The 23,141-nt window shown below is 47.0% G+C and overlaps 1 pseudogene; it reads left to right on the top strand.

Moving 5' to 3' along the window:
• Positions 1 to 546: 546 nt before the first annotated feature.
• Positions 547 to 23,096, top strand: LOC125538145 (ras-related protein Rab-2-A-like; annotated as a pseudogene).
• Positions 23,097 to 23,141: the final 45 nt, after the last annotated feature.

The raw sequence follows: 23,141 nt of genomic DNA, 5'->3' as shown, positions 1-23,141 counted from the left end.
CCAACGAGACTTGAGGAGGATCGGAGCCCGGAAGACCGACTCGAAGAAGAAGCGCCGCCATCCGTCCAAACGCTGCCCCTGCGAGGACTAAAACCCTACCTCTCTACTAGCCGGATCCGAGCACCAGAAATTTCCTCCCCGTCACCAACCATCGGAGGGGAGGCGAATCCACAAGCTCGCCGGTGAAGATCGAAGGGAGGAAGGCTTTTCCTAGTCGCCTTGCGAGAGGGAAAATATCAATCAATCTATACGCTCACACTGTCCACATTGCATCTGAAAGACTAACGATTTTATGATGCTATGACAATATCCCAATTTGTTTGTATTAACTTTTGCAAAGAGCTTATTACATGCCGACTTGATCATGGAGCGAGCATAGGGGCACTTTGATGCCATCATGGCGAAGGAGCAGCTGGAGCTGCAACCAGTGTCGATGTTTCGGAAGGTGGAGGCCGAGCAGCGGTACAACCTCGTCCTCCTCGCGCATCACCGGCTTACGAGGGCCAAATCTGCTGCGAGTTCGCGAGCGCGGAGGCCATTGTGGCCATGGCCTCGAAGAACCCGAACTTCATTGAGAAGCAGCGGGCGCTCTACGAGGCCGCGCGCAGTGCTCGCGCGGCGGTGCTCACGATGCAGGTGGTTGTGGACAGGAAGCCGGCAGCTACGCGCCATTGGTGTCAGTATGATGATGAGGCCGGTTTGTCCACGTCCATTGCCGACCTCACCTCCACCGATGATGTCCAGGTCGTGCTCTAACGAGGAGGAGTCGAGCATGGGAAACAGCTGCGCCTCGTGTCCAATGTCCTACTCTTTCTCTTCGGGACTGCACCTTCATTTTACGGGGTTCATGACCCCAAGACATGAACACCGAAAGGAACAATAAGGACTTGGAAGGACAGGCGGCATCGAAGATTTAGCCTACATTAGGGTCCGGATGCTTTTGTTTAACAATGTATGTCGAAGATGTAATGAATGTGGTCGGTTTTAAATGAAAATCATCCGATTTGTCTAAATTCCATTTGAAATGCATATACGTGGACAGGGTTAGAGACAAAACCAATCGTTGATTGTTGTGTATCCGATCAACTTACAAATCGTAAGAAGAGGAGACTTTGTCTCGTCTCCCCTGTATCCTAGTACTAGTATGTTTCAAGTCGAATCCACGCTTCTCAAATCCACCCAGCAAACAGCCGTCGCGTCGCTCGCCGCGATAGAGTCCGCGACTGAAGATGCAATCCGCTCACCGCTTCACATACACCATCGTCGGCGACGCAGGTCGGCCGTCACCCTCCTTCCCTAACCCGGAACCCGCAGCTCCGATCCCACCCTGGGCTGGCTCGTTCCACGTCGGAATCGTGGGATGCTGATGCTGATCTTTGTCGACTGTTGCAGGCGTCGGGAATGTTGAAATTTTTTCTAGTTGGCCTTTGGCCCAAAGGCCAATTAAAATTCTTAAATTCTCTTGGCCCGTTCATGCACACATGTGAGTAGAGTGAGTGAGATTAAAGTTTATCCGCACCTCGAAAGTTGAGAGAGAGTTGTATCTCTTTATAAGATGAGCTCTTCTACTACTTGTATGAGCATGAGAAAAGGAGACCTACTCGCTCGCCTCGTCACGCCACGCCTCGTCACGACGCGCCGCACCGCGGGTTGCGGGATTGAGCCGAGCCGAGGATAGAGCTATGCACGTTGTCTATATTTTTGCTGCTTGGAAAAAAATTAATGAGTCATTAATTAATAATTAACGGACGCGTTAATTACTGAACCGTTTCCGATTCTTTTAGATCGTGACGACTCGGACGAGGGGTTTACTCCCACGACCTATCCGGCCCGCACTATATAGTCAGACAGACGTCTACCCTAGCCGCCGCCGCTTCGTATGGTTTCTCACCACCGTTCCAGATCATTGCGCCGCCAAGCAAGTCTTCTCCATCCCTCCTTTCGGCGTGCACCGGGAGAAGGGACAACAGGCCTCCGGAACCCCGCCTCTCGTGATCCTGTACGGGAGAGGGGCGATCGGGTTTTTGGGGAGCGCACTCGCGCGACTGCTGGCAGCGACGACTTCGCGAACGACGACTTCTTCCCCGACCTCGGCAACCTCATCCTCGACGACATGGGCAACAACGTCAACGCCGGCGGTGCTGCTCCCGCTGCACCGTATGTGATTATATCCTTCCTGTTCGAGATCGTGGTAAAATTCATGTTTCTAGTATGTGCCCTAGATGTGATCTGTTCATCTACTATGCTAGTTTGCATGATTAGTTTAATCTCTGCTATTGCTGTCATGATCTATTTCTTATTTATTCAGATTAAATCTCGTAGTAATTTGCTCATATTTCTAACAATCCAAAAACCTGATTATAGGTAATTTACCCCGAGTGGTTTTGCTGCGCATCTGAAGCCGCCTGCCTTTAAGGGGGGCGCAATATAAGAGGTGGCACACGAGAGCAGTCTACTGGTTTCAGACCATGGGTTGATATGACGCCACCAAGGGCAAGCCTGAGGGCGTTCTTAATCCAGCACAGCTGGAAGCTTTTGAGAAGATCGATACCCTCTTTAAAGGCGCTCTTCTGAGTGTTCTTGATGACTTCATTGTGGATTCGTATATGTCGTTTGACAACGGCAAGGACATGTGGGCTGCGCTCGAGGCCAAGTTTGGTGCCTCAGATGCCTGCAGCGAGTTGTATGTCATGGAGCAATTCTATGACTACAAGATGACTAATGAGCACCCTGTTGTACAGCAGGCTCATGAGATACAGTCGCTCGCAAAAGAATTTGAGTACTTCAAGTGTGTGTTGCCGGACAAATTTGTTACCGGAGGCATCATTGCCAAGCTTTCACCTTCGTGGAACAATTTTACTACTTCCCTGAAACACAAGAGACAGGAGTTTTCCGTTGCGGATCTCATTGGTACTCTTTATGTTGAAGAGAAGGCGAGAGCAAAGGACACACGTGCTCGAGTTGCTGAGGGAAGTTCTAGTGCCCACATGGTACAGAAGAAGAACTCCCAGCCCAACAAGTTCAAAAACAATAAGAACAAAACTCAGGGCAAAGGCAAGTTTGATACAAAGAACAAGCCATCACATTCTACCAACTTCAAGAAGAATTCTCATAAGAAGGGGAAAGGACTTTGTCATGTCTGTTGTGATCCTAATCACTGGGCTCCGAAGTGTCCTAACCGCTTTGAGGAGCGCGAACATGAGAAGAGCGGCAAGTCCGCTAATGTTGTCATCGGTGATATTGATATGAAGGAATCAGGGTACGGTATTTTACCTACCATCCTTTCAGTATTTCAATCCCCTGATTGGTTAATTGACACCGGTGTCAATGTACATGTTTGTGTTGATGCCTCTATGTTTTCTTCTTACCAGGCAACAGGGACTTCACCCGTGCTGATGGGGAACGGGTCACATGCCATCGTTCGAGGTGTTGGTACGGTCGATCTGAAGTTTACTTCGGGGAAGACTGTGCGTCTGAAGAACGTTCATCATGTGCCGTCCATAAATAAAAATCTCGTTAGCGATTCCCGTTTATGTCGAGATGGTTTTAAGTTGGTTTTCGAATCCAATAAATTTGTAATTTCTAAGTATGGACAATTTGTTAGAAAAGGCTATGAGAGCGGAGGCTTGTTTCGCCTGTCTTTGTCAGATATTTACACTAAAGTTATTAATAATGTTTGCCACAACAATGAGTCTGATATTTGGCATTCACGACTTTGTCACATTAATTTTGGTTGCATGACGCGGCTAGCCAATATGAATTTAATTCCAAAAATCTCTAGTGTCAAAGGCTCTAAGTGCCAAGTATTTGTGCAAGCTAAGCAACCTTGCAAGTCTCATAAGACTGCAGAGGCAAGAGACTTGGAGCCACTAGAGCTTATACATTCTGATCTTTGTGAGATGAATGGCGTGTTGACAAAAGATGGAAAGAGATACTTCATGACGTTGATTGATGACTCCACTAGATATTGTTGTGTGTATCTCCTGAAATCAAAAGATGAGGCTTTAACTTTCTTCAAAAACTAGAAAGCTGAGGCAGAGAACCAACTTGATCGAAAAATTAAACGCCTTAGATACGATCGTGGTGGAGAGTATTTTTCCAATGAATTTGATCTATTTTGTGCGGAACATGGTATAATCTATGAGAGGACGCCTCCCTACTCACCTCAGTCAAATGGGGTAGCTGAAAGAAAGAACCGAACTCTAACTGATATGGTTAACACCATGTTAGACACATCGGGTCTTTCCAAGGAATGGTGGGGGGAGGCGCTAATGACTGCGTGTCATGTCCTAAACCGAGTTCCCACAAAGCATAAGACCATGACTCCGTTTGAGGAATGGGAAAGGAAAAGATCGAAACTCTCTTACCTACGTACTTGGGGTTGTTTGGCGAAAGTCAATATATCAATTCCTAAGAAGCGCAAGCTTGGACCAAAAACCGTGGATTGTGTTCTTCTGGGCTATGCTTTTCATAGCATCGGCTATAGATTTTTGATAATAAAATCTGAGGTATCTGACATGCATGTTGGTACGATTATGGAGTCGAATGATGCAACTTTCTTTGAGGACATATTTCCTATGAAGGATATGTCGAGTTCATCAAATCAGGAGATACCTACTCCATCTAGTGAGGAATTCACTGTAATTCCTGAACCCACCATTGCGATGGAACACGTTGAGAATCCTGTTGAGGGTGACAATGGAACTCCTGTGAGGAGTAAGAGACATAGGACTGCAAAGTCCTTTGGTGATGATTTCATTGTGTACCTCGTGGATGACACACCCAAGACTATTTCAGAAGCCTATGCATCTCCTGATGCTGACTACTGGAAGGAAGCTGTACGTAGCGAGATGGATTCCATCTTAGCTAACGGTACCTGGGAAATCACTAACCGTCCTTATGGGTGCAAACCTGTAGGATGTAAGTGGGTGTTCAAAAAGAAGCTTAGACCTGATGCTACGATTGAAAAGTACAAGGCACGGCTTCTGGCCAAGGGTTATACCCAGAAAGAAGGTGAAGACTTCTTTGACACTTACTCATCCGTGGCTAGACTGACCACAATTCGGGTGCTACTATCACTGGCTGCCTCACATGGTCTTCTCGTTCATCAAATGGACGTTAAGACAACTTTCCTCAATGAAGAGTTGAAGGAGGAAATTTACATGGATCAGTCAGATGGTTTTGTAGTACCCGGTCAGGAAGGAAAGGTGTGCAAGCTATTAAAGTCTTTATATGGCCTTAAACAAGCTCCTAAAGAGTGGCATGAGAAGTTCGAAAGAACATTAACTGCTGTCGGCTTTGTAGTAAACGATGGTGACAAGTGCGTGTACTATCGCTATGGTGGGGGCGAAGTAGTTATTCTTTGTCTGTATGTCGATGACATACTGATCTTTGGAACCAAACTTGATTTAATCAAGGAGGTTAAGGATTTCTTATCTCGCTGTTTTGAGATGAAGGATCTAGGAGTAGCTGATGTTATCTTAAACATCAAGCTGTTGAGAGATGTGAATGGTGGAATCACACTGCTTCAGTCTCACTATATGGAAAAGGTCTTGAGTCATTTTGGGTATAGCGACTGCACGCCTTCTCCAACTCCATATGATGCTAGTGTGTTGCTTCGAAAGAACCGACGGATTGCTAGAGATCAACTGAGGTATTCTCAGATTATTGGCTCGCTTATGTATTTGGCGAGTGCCACGAGGCCTAACATCTCTTTTGCTGTGAGCAAGCTGAGTCGGTTTCTGTCAAAACCGAGAGATGATCATTGGCATGCGCTTGAGAGAGTTATGCGCTATTTGAAAGGCACCGCGAGCTATGGGATTCACTACACCGGGTATCCAAGGGTACTGGAGGGTTATAGTGACTCAAACTGGATATCTGATGCTGATGAGATTAAGGCGTGTTTTCACACTTGATGGTGGCGCTGTTTCCTGGAAGTCTTGCAAGCAGACAATCTTAACGAGGTCAACTATGGAAGCAGAACTCACAGCATTAGACACTGCCACTGTTGAAGCAGAGTGGCTTCGTGAACTCTTGATGGACTTACCTATGGTTGAAAAACCATGTAACACCCCGGATGTAACTTTCCCAATTTGTACTCCAACTCTTGCCGTTTCCGGCGTCAAGTTATATTTATTTCCTCAGGTTCGGGTATTTGTCTCCGTGTGTTGTTTCTTTGTCATGCATCTCATATCATGTCATCGTGTGCATTGCATTTGCATACGTGTTCATCTCATGCATTCGAGCATTTTCCCCGTTGTCCGTTTTGCATTCCGGCGCTTCGTTCTCCTCCGATGGCCATTTCTAACTTTCTTTCGTGTGTGGGGATTAAACTTTTCCGGATTAGACCGAGACTTGCCAAGCGGCCTTGGTTTACTACCGGTAGACCGCCTGTCAAGTTTCGTGTCATTTGGACTTCGTTTGATACTCCAACGGTTAACCGAGGGACCAAAAAGGCCTCGTGTGTGTTGCAGCCCAACACCCCTCCAATTTGGCCCAAAACCCAGCAAACTCTGCTCCATGTCCTAGAGCGTTCGATCACGATCGCGTGGCCGAAAACCGCACCTCATTTGGACTCTCCTAACTCCACTTATGCCTATAAATAGCCCCCCGTTTTTCGGATCTCTCCTCCCCCACGAAACCCTAAAAATTCCCTCGTGTCGGCCGGACGTGTCCGACCCGGCCGGACAACTCGCGCCGCCGCCGCCGACCAATCCAGCGCCGCCACGTGTCGCCCTCCGCCGCCAACAGCCGCCGGCCCGCGGAGCCCAAGTCGGGCCCCCGCGCGACCCGATCCGCCCGCCGCCTCCTACCTCGTCCGTCGCCGCCCTCTCCAGCGCCGGTGGCCGGCGCCGCCACGGGTCACTACCGCGCCACCGCGGGCGACCTCGCCGCCGCCAACTCCGGCCGCCGCCGCCCCGCCTCTCCGCCGCCTCGCCGCTGCCGCCCGGGCGCCGCGCCGCCCCGGCCATCCTCTCCCTCGCTGGCGACTTCCACCGTCTCCGGCCGGCGAACCTCGACTTCTGTGCTCCGGTGGTGAATAGTGTTCCGGCGTTCCTCGTAAAGCGTGCACGATCCAGATCTGGATATGAGAAACCCTAAGGGTTGACTTTTCTCCTCCCCCCTAATTTTTATGCGATCTTTTACCTGCTGTAACTTTGCATCCGTAGCTCCGTTTTGGACATATAGTATATCAAAATGTTCGCCTCGACGAGTACATAATTTAATTCCATTGCATCATTTTCATTTGAGTTCATCTTGATGCCCGAAATTCTGTTAGAAGAGGGCTTCGTGAGTTAATTGTCAGATCTGCTAGTTCATCTTAGACTTTTGTCATTTTTGCCATGATTATTATGTGCATGATATGCCTGTGAGTCCTTCATATGTTTTGTTAAGGATTTTGTCTTCTTTCCAGAGGTGCAACCCATGCATTTTTAGGATGTGTGTGGTGACTTGTACAAGCTTGCAAAGTGAGGCACCCGGGAAATCTGTTTTCAGAGACTTAGTTGTTTTCACTAAGTCTGGGATTATTTAGTTCATGATGCCATATGTTCAGCTTGTTTCCTAGTGATCCGTGCCTCTTTCGAGGATGATCAGTAAAGGAGTTTTGTTAATCATGTTATGCTCTATCCATCCATGTCTTTACTTGCAATTTTGGAGCACCCTAGCTTGAGTCAATTGAGCTCTACTTTTGCTTCGTGGTGAATCTGGGCAGATCGTCAACTAGTTTGCGATTTTGCCGATGTTATTGTAGTTGATCCGTGCATGCTATGCCATTGTTCTTGCCATGTCTACCTTATATTTTGTGCCTTATTAATGTATGTATGCTTGTCTTGCCATGCCTTGCACCATGGTGAGTGCATCGAGCTCGTTTACATGCCTTCGTGAGTTATATTTCAGCATGTCTCAGTTTTCACAAAGTCTGAAAACTGATTGTGTTTTAGCAATGTTCGTGTGCTTGTTAGTATATTTTGTGAACCGTTTTGGCCCCAGGTCACTTTGGGTCTTTTGTTAAGCTTGCTGAGTATCTCCATGCCATGTTCTTCTTTGTCTTAATCAGGTCATGTATCATGTTGTTTTGCTGCTCCGAAGAGAGCTTCGTGATCTGAAATTTCAGACAAGTGTTAATTTCACTAAGTCTGGAATCTGTTTTGCATTTGCGTTTTTGCCATACTTGTTTGAACCTCATAATGGATGAATTTGCCGTGGCTCAGTGCTAGTATTTTGTTAAGCATCTTGTGTGCATCCCTGCCATGTATTTTGTTGTCGTGTTTGGTGGCTGTAGCATGTTCATCTCATTGCATTTAGATGCCTACTTGCTGTAAATCGCAGACCGGTGTCAATTTTGAATCGCTTGCCATTTCCAAACCGTAACTCCGATTCCGATGATCTTTATATCGTTTTCAAGCGATTTCATCTCATCTTTCCAGTGGAACCCTTGGAATTCCAAGTTGAGGCCAGCTTCATGTATTTCCTGTCATATCTTGCTTTTTGCATCCCGCATCGCCTCCCGCATAGCATATCATCATTGCATCATGTCGTTTGATCCTTGCACGTGGTTGATTGTATCCTTGTTTCTTGTTTGTCTTGTTTGGGTAGAGCCGGGAGACGAGTTCGCTACCGAGGAACCCGTTGAGTTTGCTTGTGAGGATCCAGTCAACTCTGACAACTGTGCAGGCAAGATGATCATACCCTTGAAATCACTACTATCTTTGCTATGCTAGTTTGCTCGCTCTTTGCTATGCCAATGCTACGATGCCTACATTTTGCTTGTCAGCCTCCCAATTGCCATGTCAAACCTCTAACCCACCTTGTCCTAGCAAACCGTTGATTGGCTATGTTACCGCTTTGCTCAGCCCCTCTTATAGCGTTGCTAGTTGCAGGTGAAGATTGGAGGCCGTTCCTTGTTGAAACATTTATTTACTTGTTGGGATATCATTATATTGCTATGTTATCTTAATGCCTCTATATACTTGGTAAAGGGTGGAAGGCTCGGCCTCTCGCCTAGTGTTTTGTTCCACTCTTGCCGCCCTAGTTTCCGTCATATCGGTGTTATGTTCCCGGATTTTGCGTTCCTTACGCGGTTGGGTTATAATGGGAACCCCTTGATATTTCGCCTTGATTAAAGCTTTTCCAGCGATGCCCAACCTTGGTTTTACCATTTGCCACCTAGCCTTTTCTTTCCCTTGGGTTCTGCAGACTCAAGGGTCATCTTATTCCCCCCCCGGGCCAGTGCTCCTCTGAGTGTTGGTCCACCTGTCAGCTGCCGGTGGCCACCAGGGGAAACTCTAGGCTGGCCTACCCGTACCTAAGACAATCTGAGTGTGCCCTGAGAAAGAGATATGTGCAGATCCTATCGGGATTTGTCGGCACATTCGGGCGGTGTTGCTGGTCTTGTTTTAACCTGTCGAAGTGTCTTGAGTTACCGAGATACCGAGTCTGATCGGAACGTCTTGGGAGGAGGTCTATTCCTTCGTTGACCGTGAGAGCTTGTTATGGGCTAAGTTGGGACTCCCCTGCAGGGATTGAACTTTCGAAAGCCGTGCCCGCGGTTATGGGCAGATGGGAATTTGTTAATGTCCGGTTGTAGATAACTTGAACCTTAATTAATTAAAATGAATCAACCGAGTGTGTTACCGTGATGGCCTCTTCTCGGCGGAGTCCGGGAAGTGGACACGGTGTTGGAGTAATGTTTGCGCAGGTTGTTCTCTAGGTTCTCGCTCGTGCTTTGCCTCCTCTTCTCGCTCTCTTCTGCGTATAAGTTAGCCACCACATATGCTAGTCGCTTGCTGCAGCTCCACATATATATTTGCCTATCCTTCCTATAAGCTTAAATAGTCTTGATCGCGAGGGTGCGAGATTGCTGAGTCCCTGTGGCTCACAGATTACTATAAATCCAGATGCAGGTCCAGGTGATTCCGCTCCAGGTGACGAGTACGAGCTCAAGTGGGAGTTCGACGAAGACTCTCAGCGATACTATGTTTCTTTTCCCGATGATCAGTAGTGGTGCCCAGTTGGGGTGATTGGGACCGTGTCGCATGTTGGGTTATCTTCTATTTTGGCGCCGTAGTCGGGCCATGAGTGTTTGGATGATGTATGTTATTTATGTACTCTGATGTGACGTGGCGAGTGTAAGCCAACTATGTTCTCCCCTTATTATTCATGTTACATGGGATGTTGTGAAGATTGCCTAACTTGCGACATATGCCTTCAATGCGATTATGTCTCTAAGTCGTGCCTCGACACGTGGGAGCCATAGTCGCATGGAGGGTGTTACAAGTTGGTAATCAGAGCCTTCCCCGACCTTAGGAGCCCCATTGCTTGATCGTTTTTAGCAGCCGAGTTGTGTCTAGAAAAATGTTTTGAGTCTTTTAGGAATTATATATCGGAGAGCTTAGGAATTCTTTTTACTTCCCAGTCTCCTCATCGCTCTGGTAAGGCATCCTGACGTAGAGTTTTGACTCTTCTCTTCTCAAATTTCACTAAAAAAAATTTAGGTTCACGCGAGTATCTTGGAATCGTTCTGATGGCTTATGATGAGAACATTGTCTTGGTGCCTCCTGTCAGGGGTTTAGTGGAAGTGTCCCGGGGAGTTGAGCTCTGAGGTGTTGTCATCATAATTTTATCGTTGCAATTCTGGAATACTTGAGATACGTTCGCCGACATCGAAAATCTCTTTTATGCAGTTCGTTGGTGAGATAACCTCGACGCCACCCAGTACTGGGGCGGGAGTTCGGGAGTATCGCCATAACTTGTATAACGGATGCTTTTCGAAGGTTGAGGTAGATGGTTTCCGAAGGTTTCTTGGTTATGTGTTGAAGGATGGATACAGCTGGATGTAGGAATTGCTAGTTTGGGTGAGATATTATGCTTCCCCTGTATCCCCAACACCTGATTGCATAACCGGAAAATTTCGGGAGTTTCATAGGTGGGAATTCTAGTAGCTCTAGTTCTTCTTCCACGGATATTGGTTTGAGATTGGGATTTCTTATCGATTATTCGTTCTTGATCCGTACCTTGTTGATTTATTTCTCTACCTTAATTCTACGTGGCTTCTCAATTTATAGATATGTGACCACTTCAAGAGGAATGCATTCGTTCATTTTGTTCGGATGTGAAGACTTTATGTTGCAAATCTCATTCCATTGGTTTCAGCTTCTTTTATCTGTCTATGTGCTAACGGTGGTCAACCTCTTCAGGATGGCTCCCGCTAAGAGCACCAGTCAGAACCAGAATCAAGATCCGCCACCACCTCCACCTCCTCTAGAGGCATGGCAAGCTGTGATGGCCGCAATCAATGCAAACACACAGCTGATCATGCAAATTCTCAAAGAGCGCAATCAAGGCAGTCAAGGGAATCAAGGCAGCAATCAGAGTCACTTTGCTACACTCAACCAGTTCCTTGCTAACGGGCCAAAGACTTTCAGCAATTGTGTTGAGGCAACCGATGCTGACGATTGGCTTGTGGATCTGTGTAAGCATTTCGAGTGCAGTAACGTCAGGCTTGAGGACTTTGTCAAGTTTGCTTCCTTCCAACTCAAAGATCAAGCTGCAGAATGGTTCCAGCAGTACAAAGATTCCAGAGGTGGACGTGTTATCACTTGGGATGATTTCCGTCGAGATTTCTGAGCTCATCATATTCCGCAGAGCGTGGTTGAAAGCAAGCGTGAGGAATTCCACAATCTGAAGCAAGGCTCTTTGTCTGTCTATGACTACAACAAATTGTTTCAGAAGCTTGCCCGCTTTGCCAAGCAGGACGTGCCTGATGAGAAGAGCATGATATATCAGTTCATGGGTGGTCTCAGAGAAGATATTCAGCTCGCTCTTGTCCTCTTCGAGCCCTTGAGATACGATGAGTTCTACAACATGGCACTGAAGCAAGAGGCTGCTCAGTTGAGGTGTGATGCTTCCAGGAACCGAGTCAGAGATGTTACTCCTTCCTCTACTCAAGTGGCCAAGCAGCAGAAGTTTTGGCTTCCTCCTCCGTTCCGTCAGCCGTATCAGCAGAAGAGCAAAGGTGGCAGTGGTTCTTCCCACCCACCCAACCCTGGCTTTCAGAACAAGAATTCGTCTCAAGCTCCAAGATCGAGTGCTCCGTATCACCGTCCGCTTTCAGAGGTCACGTGCAACAAGTGCCAACAGAAGGGTCACTATGCCAACAAGTGTCTCAACCAGAGGCGTCTTCCTCCTCCTCCTCCTCCTGTCAGATCGGCAAGTACAGCTGTGGTCAAGCATAACCCCAAGCATGCCAAGGTCAATTTGATGAATGCAGCTCAGGCAGAGGACTCGTCAGATGTGATCATGGGTAACCTTCCTGTTAATGATATTCCTGCAAAAGTTTTTTTTGACACGGGTGCATCGCATTGTTTCATCTCGAGACCGTTTTCATCTAAGCATGGTTTGCCTTTGCAAATTTTGCCTAGTCCTTTAGCAGTTGTCTCTCCCGGTAAGCGCATGCATGCTAACTCCATAGTTCCGGATGTTTCTATCATTTTGGGTGACTACAAGTTTCTATCTTCTCCAACGGTTCTCGGTGACTCGGATATTGATCTTATTCTCAGGATGGATTGGCTTTCTAAGCACAAGGCTCAGCTTGATTGTGCAGCCAGGCAGATTCAATTGACTCATTCGTCTGAGGATGTAATTGTCTTTGCCGCTTGGGATAATACCATTCGCCTGTTTTCTCTCAATGAGAAGGGTGAATTGGATGCCATCTCTCAAATTCCAGTCGTTTGCGAATATCAAGACGTCTTTCCAGAAGAGCTCCCAGGAATGCCTCCACACCGGCCAGTGGAATTCGTTATTGAACTTGAGCCTGGCACGGAACCTGTGTGCAAGCGTCCTTACAAGCTCGAACCTGAAGAGTTGAAGGAGCTGAAGAAGCAACTCGATGAGCAAGAAAGAATGGGTCTTATCCGGCCTAGTTCCTCTCCGTGGGGTTCTGGTGTTCTTTTTGTGAAGAAGAAGGATGGAACGGACCGACTTTGTGTTGATTACCGTCCAGTGAACAAGAAGACCATCAAGAACAAATACCCACTTCCCAACATCAATGAGCTGTTCGAACAACTCAAAGGTGCTCAAGTATTCTCCAAGCTTGATCTCCGTATGGGTTATCACCAGATTCGCATTTGTGAAGAAGATATTCCCAAGACAGCATTCAGAACAAGCTTTGGTTCATATGAATACACTGTCATGTCTTTTGGCCTTGCCAACGCTCCTCCGACGTTCTCTCGCATGATGAACTTCACCTTTAATGCCTACACCAATGACTTCGTTTTGGTCTATCTCGACGACATTCTGGTTTTCTCGAAGAACAAGGAAGATCATGCCAAGCACTTGCGTTTGGTTCTTGATAAGTTCAGAGAACATCAGTTCTACGCCAAGTTCTCCAAGTGTGAATTTTGGCTCGATGAGGTTCTTTATCTTGGTCATATCATCTCTGCCAAGGGCATTGCCGTGAATCCTGAGAAGGTGTCTGCAATTGTGAATTGGGAACCTCCTCAGAATGTGAAGCAACTCCGCAGTTTTCTCGGTCTCGCAAGCTATTGCCGAAGATTCGTTAAAAACTTTTCTAAGATCGCGAAGCCTCTCTCTAATCTTCTTCAGAAGCACGTCAAGTACGTTTGGTCTCCGGAGTGTGATATTGCTTTCAACACTTTGAAAGAGAAATTGATCACTGCTCCAGTTCTGACTCCACCTGATGAATCCAAACCGTACGAGGTCTTTTGTGATGCCTCTCTCCAAGGTCTTGGCGCAGTATTGATGCAAGAGAAGAAAGTTGTTGCTTATACATCTCGCCAGTTGAAGCCTAATGAGAAGAACTACCCCACTCATGATCTCGAGTTGGCGGCAGTTGTGCATGCTCTTTTGACTTGGAGACATCTTCTATTGGGAAGAAAAGTGGACATTTTCACTGATCACAAGAGTCTCAAGTACATCTTCACTCAGCCTAATCTCAACCTCGGGCAAACTCGATGGGTCGAAATGATTCAAGAGTATAATCCGAGTATCGAGTATACTCTAGGCAAGGCCAATGTGATTGCTGACGCTTTGAGCAGAAAGGCCTACTGCAACAGTCTGATTCTCAAGCCTTATCAACCCGAGCTTTGTGAAGCTTTCCGCAAACTTAATCTGCAAGTTGTTCCTCAAGGTTTCCTTGCCAACCTTCAAGTCTCTCCTACCTTAGAGGACCAGATTCGCCAAGCCCAGCTTCTTGATGCTATGGTGAAAAAGGTGAAGATTGGGATTGCCAAGAGTCAGTTCAAGTACAAGTGCTACCGCCTTGATGACAAGGACACTCTCTTCTTCGAGGATTGAATTGTTGTACCCAAAGGTGAACTTCGTAAAGTGATCATGAACGAGGCTCACAATTCTCTCCTCTCCATCCACCCTGGGAGCACGAAGATGTATCAGGACCTTAAGCAAGCTTATTGGTGGACTCGAATGAAGCGCGAGATCGCTCAATTCGTGAATAAATGTGATGTCTGCAGAAGAGTGAAGGCAGAACACCAAAGGCCAGCAGGTCTCCTCCAACCTCTTGCCATTTCAGAATGGAAGTTTGACCACATTGAAATGGACTTTGTGACTGGGTTTCCAAAGTCCAAGCGTGGCAATGATGCTATATTCGTTGTCATCGACAAACTCACCAAAGTGGCTCACTTTCTGCCTATCAAAGAGTCGATCACTGCAGCTTATTGGCGGAACTCTATACCTCTCGCATTGTCTCTCTGCACGGTATTCCTCAAGTGATATCTTCAGACCATGGCAGCATCTTTACCTCGAAGTTTTGGGATTCTTTTCAGAAGGCCATGTGCACTAACATCCGCTTCAGCACTGCTTTCCATCCTCAAACAAGCGGTCAAGTCGAGCGTGTCAACCAAATTCTTGAACATATGCTCAGGGCTTGTGTGATCTCCTTCGGCATGAAGTGGGAGGATTGTCTTCCTTATGCTGAATTCTCCTACAACAATAGTTTTCAAGCAAGTTCGGGCAAGGCCCCTTTTGAAATTCTGTATGGCAGGAAGTGCCGTACCCCTCTCAACTGGTCTGAAACCGGTGAACATCAGCTTTTGGGTAATGACTTAATCACAGAAGCAGAAGAAATGTGCAAAGTCATTCGCGATAACCTCAAAGCAGCCCAATCCCGCCAGAAGAGCTACTATGATAGTAAGCACCGTGATTTGGCTTTCGAGATCGGAGATCATGTTTACCTCCGCGTCTCTCCTATGAAAGGTACTCGCCGCTTCGGTATCAAAGGGAAGCTTGCCCCTAGATACGTGGGACCTTTCAAGATTGTCAGCAAGAGAGGCGACCTTGCCTATCAACTCGAGCTTCCTTCAAACTTTGCAAATGTTCATGACGTGTTCCATGTCTCTCAGCTTCGAAAGTGCTTCAAGACTCCTGACTGCACAGTCAACTTCGAGGACATTGAGCTCCAAGAAGATCTCTCTTATCGTGAGCACCCAGTTGCTATTCTTGAAGAGACTGAACGCAAGACTCGCAACAAGTCAATCAAATTTCTCAAAGTCAAGTGGTCACACCATTCCGACCGTGAAGCTACCTGGGAACGCGAGGATCACCTCCGTTCTGAGTACCCGGAGTTCTTTCAGTCCTAGATCTCAGGACGAGATCTTTTCGTAGTGGTGGAGTGTTGTAACACTCCGGATGTAACTTTCCCAATTTGTACTCCAACTCTTGCCGTTTCCGGCGTCAAGTTATATTTATTTCCTTGGGTTCGGGTCTTTGTCTCCGTGTGTTGTTTTCTTTGTCATGCATCTCATATCATGTCATCATGTGCATTGCATTTGCATACGTGTTCATCTCATGCATTCGAGCATTTTCCCCGTTGTCCGTTTTGCATTCCGGCGCTTCGTTCTCCTCCGGTGGCCACTTCTAGCTTTCTTTCGTGTGTGGGGATTAAACTTTTCCGGATTAGACCGAGACTTGCCAACCGGCCTTGGTTTACTACCGGTAGACCGCCTGTCAAGTTTCGTGTCATTTGGACTTCGTTTGATACTCCAACGGTTAACCGAGGGACCAAAAAGGCCTCGTGTGTGTTGCAGCCCAACACCCCTCCAATTTGGCCCAAAACCCAGCAAACTCTGCTCCATGTCCTAGAGCGTTCGATCACGATCGCGTGGCCGAAAACCGCACCTCATTTGGACTCTCCTAACTCCACTTATGCCTATAAATAGCCCCCCGTTTTTCGGATCTCTCCTCCCCCACGAAACCCTAAAAATTCCCTCGCGCCGGCCGGACGTGTCCGACCCGGCCGGACAACTCGCGCCGCCGCCACCGACCAATCCAGCGCCACCACGTGTCGCCCTCCGCCGCCAACAGCCGCCGGCCCGCGGAGCCCAAGTCGGGCCCCCGCGCGGCCCGATCCGCCCGCCGCCTCCTACCTCGTCCGTCGCCGCCCTCTCCAGCGCCGGTGGCCGGCGCCGCCACGGGTCACTACCGCGCCACCGCGGGCGACCTCGCCGCCGACAACTCCGGCCGCCGCCGCCCCGCCTCTCCGCCGCCTCGCCGCTGCCGCCCGGGCACCGCGCCGCCCCGGCCATCCTCTCCCTCGCCGGCGACTTCCCCCATCTCCGGCCGGCGAACCTCGACTTCCATGCTCCGGTGGTGAACAGTGTTCCGGCGTTCCTCATAAAGCGTGCACGATTCAGATCTGGATATGAGAAACCCTAAGGGTTGACTTTTCCCCTCTCCCCCTAATTTTTATGCGATCTTTGACCTGCTATAACTTTGCACCCGTAGCTCCGTTTTGGACATATAGTATATCAAAATGTTCGTCTAGACGAGTACATAATTTCATTCCATTGCATCATTTTCATTTGAGTTTATCTTGATGCCCAAAATTCTGTTAGAAGAGGACTTCGTGAGTTAATTGTCAGATCTGCTAGTTCATCTTAGACTTTTGTCATTTTTGCCATGATTATTGTGTGCATGATATGCCTGTGAGTCATTCATATGTTTTGTTAAGGATTTTGTCTTCTTTCCAGAGGTGCAACCCATGCATTTTTAGGATGTGTGTGGTGACTTGTGCAAGCTTGCAAAGTGAGGCACCCGGGAAATCTGTTTTCAGAGACTTAGTTGTTTTCACTAAGTCTGGGATTATTTAGTTCATGATGCCATATGTTCAGCTTGTTTCCTAGTGATCCGTGCCTCTTTCGAGGATGATCAGTAAAGGAGTTTTGTTAACCATATTATGCTCTATCCATCCATGTCTTTACTTGCAATTTTGGAGCACCCTATCTTGAGTCAATTGATCTCTACTTTTGCTTCATGGTGAATCTCAGCAGATCGTCAACTAGTTTGCGATTTTGCCGATGTTATTGTAGTTGATCCGTGCATGCTATGCCATTGTTCTTGCCATGTCTACCTTATATTTTGTGCCTTCTTAATGTATGTATGCGTGTCTTGCCATGCCTTGCACCGTGGTGAGTGCATCGAGCTCGTTTACATGCCTTCGTGAGTTATATTTCAGCATGTCTCAGTTTTCACAGTCTAAAAACTGATTGTGTTTTAGCAATGTTCGTGTGCTTGTTAGTATATTTTGTGAACCCTTTTCGCCCCAGGTCACTTTGGGTCTTTTGTTAAGCTTGTTGAGTAGCTCCATGCCATGTTCTTCTTTGTCTTAATCAGGTCATATATCATGTTGTTTTGCTGCTCCGAAGAGAGCTTCGTGATCTGAAATTTCAGACAAGTGTTAATTTCACTAAGTCTGGAATCTGTTTTGTATTTGCGTTTTTGCCATGCTTGTTTGAACCTCATAATGGATGAATTTGCTGTGGCTCAGTGCTAGTCTTTTGTTAAGCATCTTGTGTCGTGTTTGGTGGCTGTAGCATGTTCATCTCATTGCATTTAGATGCCTACTTGCTGTAAATCGCAGACCGGTGTCAATTTTGAATCGCTTGCCATTTCCAAACCGTAACTCCGATTCCGATGATCTTTATATCGTTTTCAAGCGATTTCATCTCATCTTTCCAGTGGAACCCTTGGAATTCCAAGTTGAGGCCAGCTTCATGTATTTCCTGTCATATCTTGCTTTTTTGCATCCCGCATCGCCTCCCGCATAGCATATCATCATTGCATCATGTCGTTTGATCCTTGCACGTGGTTGATTGTATCCTTGTTTCTTGTTTGTCTTGTTTGGGTAGAGCCAGGAGACGAGTTCGCTACCGAGGAACCCGTTGAGTTTGCTTGTGAGGATCCAGTCAACTCTGACAACTGTGCAGGCAAGATGATCATACCCTTGAAATCACTACTATCTTTGCTATGCTAGTTTGCTCGCTCTTTGCTATGCCAATGCTACGATGCCTACATTTTGCTTGTCAGCCTCCCAATTGCCATGTCAAACCTCTAACCCACCTTGTCCTAGCAAACCGTTGATTGGCTATGTTACCGCTTTGCTCAGCCCCTCTTATAGCGTTGCTAGTTGCAGGTGAAGATTGGAGGTCGTTCCTTGTTGAAACATTTATTTACTTGTTGGGATATCATTATATTGCTATGTTATCTTAATGCCTCTATATACTTGGTAAAGGGTGGAAGGCTCCGCCTCTCGCCTAGTGTTTTGTTCCATTCTTGCCGCCCTAGTTTCCGTCATATCGGTGTCATGTTCCCGGATTTTGCGTTCCTTACGCGGTTGGGTTATAATGGGAACCCCTTGATATTTCGCCTTGATTAAAGCTTTTCCAGCAATGCCCAACCTTGGTTTTACCATTTGCCACCTAGCCTTTTCTTTCCCTTGGGTTCTGCAGACTCAAGGGTCATCTTATTCCCCCCCCCCCCCGGGGCCAGTGCTCCTCTAACTGTTGGTCCACCTGTCAGCTGCCGGTGGCCACCAGGGGCAACTCTGGGCTGGCCTACCCGTACCTAAGACAATCTGAGTGTGCCCTGAGAAAGAGATATGTGCAGATCCTATCGGGATTTGTCAGCACATTCGGGCGGTGTTGCTGGTCTTGTTTTAACCTGTCGAAGTGTCTTGAGTTACCGAGATACCGAGTCTGATCGGAACGTCTTGGGAGGAGGTCTATTCCTTCGTTGACCGTGAGAGCTTGTCATGGGCTAAGTTGGGACTCCCCTGCAAGGATTGAACTTTCGAAAGCCGTGCCCGCGGTTATGGACAGATGGGAATTTGTTAATGTCCGGTTGTAGATAACTTGAACCTTAATTAATTAAAATGAATCAACCGAGTGTGTTACCGTGATGGCCTCTTCTCGGCGGAGTCCGGGAAGTGGACACGGTGTTGGAGTAATGCTTGCGCAGGTTGTTCTCTAGCTTCTCGCTCGTGCTTTGCCTCCTCTTCTCGCTCTCTTCTGCGTATAAGTTAGCCACCACATATGCTAGTCGCTTGCTGCAGCTCCACATATATATTTGCCTATCCTTCCTATAAGCTTAAATAGTCTTGATCGCGAGGGTGCGAGATTGCTGAGTCCCTGTGGCTCACAGATTACTATAAATCCAGATGCAGGTCCAGGTGATTCCGCTCCAGGTGACGAGTACGAGCTCAAGTCGGAGTTCGACGAAGACTCTCAGCGATACTATGTTTCTTTTGCCGACGATCAGTAGTGGTGCCCAGTTGGGGTGATTGGGACCGTGTCGCATGTTGGGTTATCTTCTATTTTGGCGCCGTAGTCGGGCCATGAGTGTTTGGATGATGTATGTTATTTATGTACTCTGACGTGACGTGGCGAGTGTAAGCCAACTATGTTCTCCCCTTATTATTCATGTTACATGGGATGTTGTGAAGATTGCCTAACTTGCGACATATGCCTTCAATGCGATTATGTCTCTAAGTCGTGCCTCGACATGTGGGAGCTATAGTTGCATCAAGGGTGTTACAAATCAATACCCCCTATCCTGATGAACTGTGATAATCAAACTGTGATCGTCAAAATAATCAGTTCGAAGGACAATATGAAGTCCTCAAGGCATATGAAGAGAAGACTGAAATCTGTCAGAAAATTGAGGAACTCCGGAGTTATTACGTTGGATTATATCCAAACGTCGAAAAATTTGGCAGTTCCCTTCACAAAGGGTCTATCACGTAATGTGATAGATAATGCATCGATGGAGATGGGTCTGAGACCCACCGCGTGAGTTGTCCATAGTGGTAACCCACTATGTGATCGGAGATCCCATGAAGTAGAAGTGGGAGACAAGTTGTTGGTCAGCTGGGAGGAGAGTATCCCTATATTACCTATCTCACTCCATGAAGATGCAATACTCTCCTGATCTGCATGGCAGGTTGATACTTATCTTAATGTGTTCCAAGTGGCTTATTCGGGTAAGCAGAGATGTTGTCCTGCAGAACATCTTCTGAGGAACACACTTATATGAATTTGACTGTTAACGTCGCAGTCCGTGAGAATTGGGTGTTCTCTAATAAATTCATGAAAAGGCCCTGTAGTATGACGTATACGCTCCACCCGCGGGGAAGCCTTGCGACAGCCCAGTATCGGTCAAGAATTTGTGTGAAACTAGTCTCGCAGAAAACTTGTAGTTCAAGGTATAGTCCACTATTTAAGTTATGATTTAGTGTAGTATAAATCTCTAAATGGAAGTTCAACTTCACAGTCTCCATTAAGCACCGGTATATAAACAATGTTTTAGAACTAAATGATGAGATGTGCCAATGAGACTTTGTGGGGGAATTGTTGGAATTTTGCTAGTAGGCCTTTGGCCCAAAGCCCAACTAAAATTCTGAAATTCTCTTGGTCCATTCATGCACACATGTGAGTTCAGTGAGTGAGACTAAAGTTTAGTCCCACCCCGGAAGTTGAGAGAGAGTTGCACCTCTTTATAAGGTGAGCTCTTCTACCACTTGTATTAGCATGAGAGGAGGAGACCTACACGCGCGCTCCTCCTCCTCACTCGCCTCGCCACGCCTCGTCACGACGCGCCACGGGTTGCGGGATTGCGCCGCCAAGCAAGTCTTCTCCATCCCTTCTTTCGGCGTGCACCGGAAGAAGGGACAGCAGGCCTCCAGAACCCCGCCTCTCGTGATCCTGTACGGGAGAGGGGCGATCAGGTTTTTGGGGAGCGCACTCGCGCGACTGCTGGCAGCGACGACTTCGCGAACGACGACTTCTTCCCCGACCTTGGCAAGCTCATCCTTGACGACATGGGCGACAACGTCAACGCCGGCGTTGCTGCTCCCGCTGCACCGTATGTGATTTTATCCTTCCTGTTCGAGATCGTGGTAGAATTCACGTTTCTAGTATGTGCCCTAGATATGATTTGTTCATCTACTATACTAGTTCGCATGATTAGTTTAATCTCTACTATTGCTGTCATGATCTATTTTTTATTTATTCGGATTAAATCTCGTAGTAATTTGCTCATATTTCCAACAGGGAAGACGTGCCTGGAGCGGCAGTTCACGTCCAGGAAGTTCGTAGAGGTGCACGATCTCACCATCGGCGTTGAGTTCGGCAGCCGCGCCATCAACGTGGACGACAAGCGCATACAGCTTGACATATGGGACACGGTGCGTGCAGGCTATTTACCCTAACTTCCTATGTTGTCTGGCTTCTGTTGCTTGCCACTAGGTGTCATGATCTGGGAGGAAGAAAAAAAAATCTGCGAGGAAGAAGATTGCTGCTGTCCTAGTGTCACAGTTGATCCCTCCTCTTAATTTGTACTCCCTCCGTATCAAAATATATGACGTTTTTGCAGTTCAATTACTAAAAAAACATCTTATATTTTGAGACAGAGGTAGTATTACTTAGAAATTTACACTACAACACAGTAAATATATTGTTTATTCGAATTGTAAAGACTAGTTGTGACACTATTTAATTCAAACATAATGCTTATGACGTTCTTAAGCAGCATAATATCCATCTCATATTGTTGTATATATCTTGACTTTGCAGGCTGGCCACGAAGCATTCGTACCTATTACTAAACAATTCTATGGCACCGCTGCTTGTATCATTCTGGTTTATGACATCACAAGGTACCTGAATTGGTTTTCAATATATCTGCCTATGGTGCTAACTTCGTCCATCGATCGTTCTTACACTTCATCACTTACCTTCTCTACTTCAGGAGGGAGACTTTTGATCATATTGCTGTATTGCTTGAACGAGCAAGAGAGCTATCGAGAGCCGGCGTAACGTTGGCGCTGATCGGAAACAAATGCGATCTGTCTCACATGCGCGCGGTCAGCTATGAGGAAGGGCGAGAGTTCGCCGAGAGGCACGATCTCGTGTTTATAGAGAGGCCTCTGCAAAAACCACACAAAATGTTGATGAGGTAATTTTGATCCCCTATAAATCACACCTCCTTTAGATTAATTTTACATCATTATGTCATGTAGGCATTCATTCCGACGGCTGAAAGAATATACAAGAAAGTCCAAGATGGCGTCCTCGACTTACCTGAAAAGGTCAGTTTAAGTGCTTGCCTTGTCCAATATGCAGGCAAGGCAAAAGACTGGCTATCAACTGGTTGGCACCCAACTTACTTTGCCAGTCTCTCGAAACTTGGCAGTCTTTGGAGTCGTCAAATCTTGGCATGCCATTATGCTGGATAGCCAATTTTTGGCACAAAATGGGTCAATGGAAGTAGATGAAGCTGAGAAATCCTGATGATCGGTTTATGCAGAACGATCCTTTTGAACTTGCTAACTTAGTGTGTGGTGTATACAACTATAACTATACTGTACCAAGATGAAATTCAAGTTGTGTGCACTGCTTTTGCTATGAACCCATCAGTTGCTTGTGTTACCTAAACCTCTGAAAACGGAAAAATCATACGCTGAAAGGGCTGAAGGCATGGATTTTAATGCTAGATCTCTGTATGGCTAGCTGTTTGTACCCTATCCTGGGAGACAACAGGATTGGTACTGTAAGGAACTCCATCAATCCTGCTTCCAGGGACGGTTCCTGCATCTATATGGCAAAGCTGTGTATACCGTATTCTACGAGACAACAGGATTGTGCAGTACATACTGTGTAAGGAACTCCATCAATCCTGCTTGACAGTCCCTACATATTGTGCGTGTCGACAGTGCAATATAAGTACCCCTTATTAGCCGCAGCCGTGCAATGTACTTACTTGCTCACGCAAATAAGTACTGGTGGCTAGGCTCGCAGTAACTTGGTTCGTCCGAATATATGCACCCGTGATAA

This window comes from Triticum urartu, chromosome 2A (genome assembly GCF_056163025.1).
Source record: "Triticum urartu cultivar PI428250 chromosome 2A, HENAU_Tu73, whole genome shotgun sequence".
NCBI lineage: Eukaryota > Viridiplantae > Streptophyta > Magnoliopsida > Poales > Poaceae > Triticum > Triticum urartu.
This window is presented reverse-complemented; position numbering and strand designations above follow the sequence as displayed.